Below are 8,544 nucleotides of genomic sequence, written 5' to 3'. Positions count from 1 at the left end.
ATCTAACCATATTTTCTCCAACTTTTCTCACAATACATTAATTATATTTATTTATTTATAAAAAACATCTTTTAAAAAAAATTTTGTGCTATCAAATTTTTTAGCCTTTTTTTCTGAATATTTTTAGAAATCATCATGTATTATTATAAGGAAATTAATTTTGTTGTGAGGCCGGCTAGTAAGGTAATTAATAAATACTGAAGGTAATTTATGATACGACCGTATCCGTATCTCAATGAATCATTGCGGTCAAACCAAACGAAGGATGGAATATGGACCTTGTACTCGAAAGAGTAAAACTCGTCAAATAAATAGTTAAATACCAATTTAATTAAAATTAAATTCACATTTACACACAACGAACCAAAACCATAAGCGCGTGTGTGCAAACTCGCAATTTTCAATTATGCAAGACACGAATCATCAGTGAACAAAAGGCGTTCTCTTTTTTTTTTTTTTTTTTCCAACAGTCAGAATTAATTAAATTTAAAATCAAAATTAAAGCAAACGTTGCCACTCCCAATAACCCTACCACTGCTTTTGTCTTCTTCTTTATCTCTCCTTTTCTTCCCCTCTCCTTGCCTCGTGATACTGTCCTACTCATATGGTGCTTGTGGGGTTTCTTCAAATTCATCCTCACAAGCCTCCTCTGTAAATCTTAGCGTATAGAAGCTGTGTATGACATTGCTTTTGATTTCGTCTTATTATGTCAATGAGGGTGGTTTATGATGCTTGGCCTTCGATGATGATGATGATTCTTGTTCTGCTTTTTCTGCAACTAAGTTGGCGAGTCAGCTCGGAGCCGACTCAAGACAAGGAAGCTCTCCTTGCCTTCATCTCCGAACTCCTCACGCAAATCGCGTTCAGTGGAACGATTCCGGCTCGGCGTGCGACTGGTTTGGAGTTCAATGTGACTCGTCGCGTTCTTTTGTGTATTCTCTTCGTCTTCCTGGCGTCGGCCTTGTGGGTCCCATTCCGCCGGACACCATCGGTCGGCTCACTCGCCTCCGTGTGCTCAGTCTCCGGTCTAACGGCCTCTCCGGCGAGATCCCTTCTGATTTCTCCAATTTGACATTGGTTCGAAGCCTCTACCTCCAGGATAATAAGCTGTCCGGCGAGTTTCCCGCCACAGTGAGTCGGTTGACTCGTTTGGCGCGTCTGGATCTTTCGTACAACAACTTCACGGGTTCAATTCCTTTCTCAATCAACAATTTGACCCACCTGAGTGGTCTTTTCTTAGAAAACAATAGATTCTCTGGGAATCTGCCAAGCATTACCGCCAAATTGGTGAACTTCAACGTGTCCCATAATCAGCTCAACGGTTCAATCCCCGAAACCCTCTCGAAATTCCCTGAATCCTCATTTGTCGGGAACCTCGCTCTCTGTGGAGCCCCATTACGATTGTGTAACCCATTCTTTCCGGCGCCGGCACCTTCCGCCGTAGTGCCCTCAATTCCAGTCCACATAAAACACTCGAAGAAGCTCTCCACCGGAACCATTATCGGAATCTCCGTCGGGTCTGTTCTTGCTTTCTTACTACTACTGTTCCTCTTCTTTCTCTGCTTCCGCCGGCGCCGGCGCCAGCAATCTCCGAAGACTCCGAAGCCAGTGGCAACGGAAGTGCAGGCTGCTCCGGCAGCAGAGGCGGGAACGTCGTCGTCGAAGGACGATGTTACAGGCGGGTCTACGGAGGCAGAGAGGAACAAATTGGTGTTCTTAGAAGGCGGGATTTATAGTTTCGATTTGGAGGATTTGCTGAGAGCTCCGCCGAAGTTCTGGGGAAGGGAGGCGTCGGGACGTCTTATAAGGCGGTGCTGGAGGTGGGAACGACGGTAGTGGTGAAGAGGCTGAGGGACGTGACGGTGACGAAGAAAGAGTTCGAGACGCAAATGGAGATTCTGGGAAAGATTAAGCATCAAAATGTGGTTCCTCTCAGAGCATTTTACTTCTCCAAGGATGAGAAATTGCTCGTCTACGATTACATGCCTGCAGGTAGCTTGGCTGCTCTGCTTCACGGTACGTTCTTCATTCAACATTAGCTCCATCATCATCTTTCCCTATTGCTGTCAGGTTTGATAATTATAGTTACTTAATTCCTCTCCAACTGATTATTATAATTGTGGTAAATTATTTTAATTATGAATAAATTATTCTTTCCTCGGACTAGTGACCGAAAAAATCACTCATGAGTCGCGTGACTCCGTCCTAAATTATTGGGAGATTTTACAACTTTAATTTTTAAAATAAAAATATAAATATTTAAAAATATTTTTTATTTAATATTCTTTATCTAAAATATAAATAATTTTTAACAATTACTCTAATGTCAACAAAATCAGACATGAAAAATAAGTAAAAAAATGTTAAAAATATTAAAAAAATTATATCTTAAATCAAGATTAATAAAAAAATTTATATTTATAATTTAAAAAATATTTATTTTTATAATTTTAAATTCACACACTTAATTTGGCCAAAAAAAGTCTACAAACTTAATCATTAAATTATAATCTTTACAATTTTTTCATCTACTTAAAGATCAAATTATTTTATATTTTAAAAAAATAAAATATTACAAGGATATCGTGTGTTTTTATTTTATTTTTAAGTTGATAAGGTAAGGGGGATGGGTAAATTTTATACATATTTTTAGGAACAATGAAAATTTTATACATGATTGTTGACTGAGAATGAAACATTCTGAAATAGTTTCTTTCTTTCTTTTTTTTCTAATTTCTTTGCTATTTTTTATAGATTCACAAAGCGACACTCACTCATAATTTCTGGGACACTCACGGACAGGCTCTTTCATCGTCGCCGACATTATTTGTGGCCTTCTCTGTTTTTTTTTTCCCCTTTTCTCTTTCACTAAGAAAAGAGGCAGAAAAAGTTAAAGATCATAATCAGTAACTCATTGGAACCCTATGTTACGCTCACTGCTTTTTACGTTGAGGTAAAACAGGTTGGTTCAAGTTACTAGCTAGGGTAAAATGAAGGAAAATTTTGAGAACATGGTTATTGTAGCGTTTTAAAAGAAATGAAAATTATAATAATTAAAATTAAGTGTGATATACTCCTTCAATCCTCTTAATAAGTGATTTTTACTAATATCATTAATGTCAATGTAAAAAAAAAAAAATAAGGAATAAAATGTGAAGGATTTCAAATGTCTCTATATAACAAATTCAAAAAATAATATCATGTTGGTTGTTTTTTTTATAAAAGATAATTTTAGAAATACTTTTTAAATATTACTTAAAAAGTCATCCTATGACTTATAAATGAAACCAAATAAATCTTTTAAAATGTATCTTATAAATGAGATTGAAGGGTATGTTTTTTAGCTTCATTATCTGTGCTTCTCAAATTTCTACTTTTTTACATTATACTTTCAATATTTATTGTGTTATATGTAGATTTTTATAAACTTATGATTATAATTATAATTACAATATAAAAAAATATGACAATTTAAAAAGATACTGATGATAGTTTAATCTTTCAAACAATATCAAATTTAAAAATTTTATTGTCATTATAATGCAATGTAGTCCTTAAGATAAATAAAACATATATATAATTTTATAAGTAGTCAAACAATTAATTCATGAATATTATCAACTTAAGATAGCTTCTTGTTTTGTTTTTTGGACATTGTAATTTTTGCTTGTGTTCAGTCCTTTTTATTTTTCCTTCACCTACAGTATGAACAGTACATTAATTATATTTTTTGTTTAGTTTTTTTCATTTTAGTTTTTCTTTCAAATAAGTCACATTAATCATATTATCTCATGTTATATTCCCATGACCTATCCGTGAAAAAAAAAAAAATCTAGATATTGTTAAATTTGGTGTCTTGCATTGTGATTGTGGTTGATGTCAACTTTAAATTGTGAGGATTTTACAGGGAGTAGAGGGTCAGGGCGGGCCCCACTGGACTGGGAAAACCGGATAAGAACAGCGATTGGAGCTGCAAGAGGGCTGGCCCACCTACACGTGTCAGCGAATGTGGTTCACGGCACATAAAATCTTCCAACATCCTCCTCCGAGACGACCACGAGGCTTGCGTTTCGGATTTCGGGCTTAACCCACTATTCTGGCCCACCCTCCCATCCAATCGGGTCGGTGGTTATCGGGAACCCGAGGTCGCCGAGACCCGGAAAACGACGTTCCAATCCGACGTGTACAGCTTCGGAGTGCTGTTGCTGGAACTCCTAACCGGTAAGGCTCCGAATCAAGCGTCGCTGGGCGAGGATGGCATCGACCTTCCGAGGTGGGTCCGGTCGGTGGTTCGGGAGGAATGGACCGCCGAAGTGTTCGACGCCAAGCTGACGAGGTACCTCAACGTCGAGGAAGAGATGGTTCAGCTCTTGCAAATAGCGATGGCTTGTGTCTCCGTCGTGCCGGATCAGAGACCCGCCATGTTGGAGGTGGTTCGGATGATTGAGGCTATGAACCGTGGCCAGACCGACGATGCCTCACGGCAGTCCTCCGATGATCCCTCCAAAGGTTCCGACGGTCAAACGACGCCTCCAGAGTCTCGGACCACAGCTACTTCTCGCACGCCTTAATTAACCCTAAATGGTGAGACAAGGAGCCACGTGGCAGTACTAGGCGCAGGTGATTGGGACGGTCAGAGTTTGTGGCCTGTTGATGAATTAGTGTATTCTATTTCTGTCAATTCCTTTCTGTTAGGATGTGGTTCCTTATAAAAATTGAATTTAAATTTTAGAGAAATACATCAATTTTTTTATTTTTAAATTATGATTATCAATTTGAAAATCTTATTTTACATATAACAGAATATAATGATTTTTACTGACCATAAAACAGTAAAATCAACCGTATCAATTTGTTTTTTGCCAGAAAATCAACTGTATCATGGAACTATGGTTTTTTTTTTTAAAAAAAAAATCAATGGTTATTCAATTGTTTTTTTTTTCAATATTTTTTGTTATGCTAAGTTTTTTTCATATCATAGATTAAAGCATATTTTTATATTATATTTTTATGATATCGTATCAACATCTTTTAAGTAGTGTTCAAATTAACTTTTAATCCTTTTCATGGGTAATAAGATCATAAATAAAAAGGTTAAAGGGTAAAAACGGGCAAATTGACCACCATACTATAGGAAAAAAAATTATTTATCAGAACACTAAACATTGAAAAAAATATTTATTAGGATACTATAGATTAAAAATGAGATTGAATGGCACCAAGTTGAAATTTTCTCTCTCTACATGATCATTGTAAAACTCGGCCTAAATGAAACCCATTACTATATCATCAATCAATTGTTTTTTTTTTTTAAAAAAAAGAGGTGTGTGCCAGAGTAAAAAACAGTTTGATCATTCTTCCCTCTTATAACCAATTTTCCCATCCCTTGTGCACATTACAATACATAGATATAGATCAAATTATATATCTACATTTTTTAATTTTTAAATAAAAAATTTAATAAATATAATTGCATATTTTTGTTGTCATAAAATTTAAATAAAATTTTTTAATAAAAAACATTTCCTCCAAAATTGTACAAAGTCTGTGAAATAAGTATTACCATTTTTCTTGAAAAGAGATGAGATAAAATTGTGAAATGCTATTTAAGAAATATGTAACTTATTAAATTTAAGAAAAGGTAAAAAAATACTTAACATCATACATCTGATATACTTTTATACAATCAAAACAAAATAAAAAAATTTTAAAGTGTTAATAATAATAATGACAAGAATTGTTTTTTTAAAAATTAACTCGACCTGCTAATCCTTATACCATGGAGTCTCTCCATAGAAAAGAAGTACACATTCATGCAGGCACCCAAATATGTTAACAGGCAAGTTTGAATCTATAGCCTCTTCTAATAAAAAGAGGTGGTGTTGTTATTAAGATAAATTGACAACTAATCATGAGAATTTATTGTGAAATAAATATAAATAATATATAAAATAAATTTTCTTGATATAATTGAGAACATATACCTTAATTAAATATATACATATAATAGACAACTTATTAAATCTAGGAATGCATGTTGAAGATTTTGGAAAATTGTTTTAAAACATGATTTGTAATAAAAAGAATCTTAAACAAGGTAAACAAGTTTAATAAGTCTTTTTTTTTAATTTCTAGAGTAAACAATTTTTTAATTAAAAATAATGTTTTAAAATTATTTTCTAAGATTTTAAACATGCAAAACCTCAAAATTATTTTTATAAATTGTTTATTTAAAAATTAGAAAATATAAATATATAATTTAATCTATATCTATGTATTGGAATATTGGTTGTAAGAGGGAAGAGGGAGCTATTGCAAAAACGAGAGAGGGGGGTTTAGGGGTGTATAGTAGCTGTCTCCTACACTGACAGACATTTTTTTTTTTCCTCCCCTTAAATTAATTAATGATGCAGAAATTGATTTCATTTAGGCTGAGTTTTACACTAATCATGCAAAGAAAGAAAACTTGAACTCGGTGCCATTCAAACCTATTTTTAATCTATACTATCCTAGTAAATACTTTTTAATGTATAGGATTGTGGTAAATAATTTTTTTCCTATAGTATGATAGTCAATTTGTTAGTAAAAATATTTTGAAATTTTTTTATGAGAGATAGCTGATATTTTAAATTTTTTTAAAACAATGTGGCCTCATAATTAAAAAAAATAAGAAAAAAAAGAGGATGCAATGTTATTCCACTTAGACTAATATTTGATAGTTAAATATGTCTTTGACTCAACTTTACACGTGTCAACACCTCCTTCCAACATTAACAAGCTAATGGCCTCTCTCACGCTGCACTCCTCCATCAACCTCCTCGAAATGCCTTTCCAAGCTTCTGACCACGCCCTCCCTCCAACTTCTCGCACTGAGAACATTGTTGTACCACCTTACAGTCTTCTCATTCGTCTCCTAGAGGAGGCCTCAACTTCTCTGAGGCTAGCTTTCAACCTCGTCATCCACAATCTCATTGACTCGTAACACCATCGACGCCCACTCTGTATTATAGTTGACATATTCTTGGGATGGACGGCTAATGTGGCTAAAGAGGTTGGTGCGTTCCACACCATCTTCAGCTGTTTTGGGGGATATGGCCTAGCCTGCTACCATTTCTCTTTGGTACCCCGTACCCATCTCCCTCATCAGAATCAACAAAGTGCTGGGTTTTCGTTGCTCAATTTTCCAGAAGTTCGTTGCATGCTCAAAACACAGCTACCAACCAACTTAGCAAAGACGGATGGCAGCGATGCGTGGTCGGCATTCCAAAAGAAGAATGTTTCTGAGTGCTGTTCAACACATTGGAGGAAGTTGACTCTAGTGGACTTTACTATTTTTTGAGTGCTGGATATGAAGCCACAGGATTCGGTGTTGTATGTGTGTTTCGGGTCAATGAATGCAATGCCAGCATCATAGATGATGCAGCTAGGGATGGCGTTGCATGAAGAAAACGTGAATAGCTCAATTCAAAGAAGACTCGTGATTTTATTCAAAAGAAGTGGGATTTCACGAGAAAACAAATGGCGTTGGAATCTGCGGCTGAGGAAGAAGAAGAATGGCCTCAGTGAATGACACATGTAAAGGTATGTCAAAAGCACAGATTTAATAATCAAACATTAGTTTAGGTTAATGGTGAGCAATACTGCAATATTTTTAAAAATTTTGAGGTGATATTACTTAAAAAAAAGATATTAGCTGCCTTTTGTGAAAAAATTTCAAAACAATTTTATCCTTTAATTTGAAATAAAATAAGGTTTTAACGTTGTATTAAAAAAAATAAATTGTTTATATTTTTAGTATAATAAAGTGTGTTTATAACAAAAAGTAATAAATTGTAAAAAAATAACATGCTGCATGGATGACTAGTGATAAATCTTACTAATGACTTTGATATATATATATATATATAAAAGGAAAAAAGCAATATTTTGAGGAGAGTTCTCTCTCGTGAAGCTCTTATTATCTCATGCTACTTGTTTTGGTGGTGTTAATCATCTTTCTTTTTCTTCTCCCTCTACTCAAGAGTTTTCAATCTTTCATGGCTATTTTGCATCATAAAATGTTTGTTGCGTTGATCATGTCTAGTGATCTACTTATTATCTTTTTGCGGTAGGTTCATGATAAACGTCGGTTTCATCCATCCAGCATCCAAGCTTATATATCTCGTTTCTGGAATCTTATCGGATATGTTCAGGTTGTTCAATCTTCATCCAACCATTCCTACTGTTTTTTAGTTGCTCTTATGATCGAAATTATATATGCTTCATTATGGTCCTTGGGTTTTTAATGGATGCTTAGTTCTGTTACTGCAGCAACCTCTTTTAAGATAACATGAGGTTTCTTTTAATCTTGCAGCTCTCTAGGTTGCCTATACAATTTTCTTGAGTATTATGCTTCTTTGATTAGCAACTTGTTGTGAACATTTCTCTCATTTGATAGCAACAGTTACTTCAATCCTTCTGGTCCACCAATACGAGTTTTAATTAATGTTAAAGAACCATTGAGGTTGCTAGGCGTTCTATTTTTTTTTTTTTTCTGGTTTTGAG

The 8,544-nt window shown here is 34.5% G+C and overlaps 1 pseudogene; it reads left to right on the top strand.

Annotated features, from left to right (window-relative positions):
- The first annotated feature begins 578 nt into the window (after positions 1 to 578).
- On the top strand, positions 579 to 4,739 carry LOC129307985 (probable inactive receptor kinase At2g26730; annotated as a pseudogene).
- The last annotated feature ends 3,805 nt before the right edge of the window (positions 4,740 to 8,544 follow it).

The sequence above is a fragment of the Prosopis cineraria genome, unplaced genomic scaffold, assembly GCF_029017545.1.
Source record: "Prosopis cineraria cultivar Desert tree isolate PC_DT_omini unplaced genomic scaffold, ASM2901754v1 PC4, whole genome shotgun sequence".
In the NCBI taxonomy this organism is placed as follows: domain Eukaryota; kingdom Viridiplantae; phylum Streptophyta; class Magnoliopsida; order Fabales; family Fabaceae; genus Prosopis; species Prosopis cineraria.
Note: the sequence above shows the minus strand (reverse complement) of the source record. Positions and strands in the feature narration are given on the sequence as shown.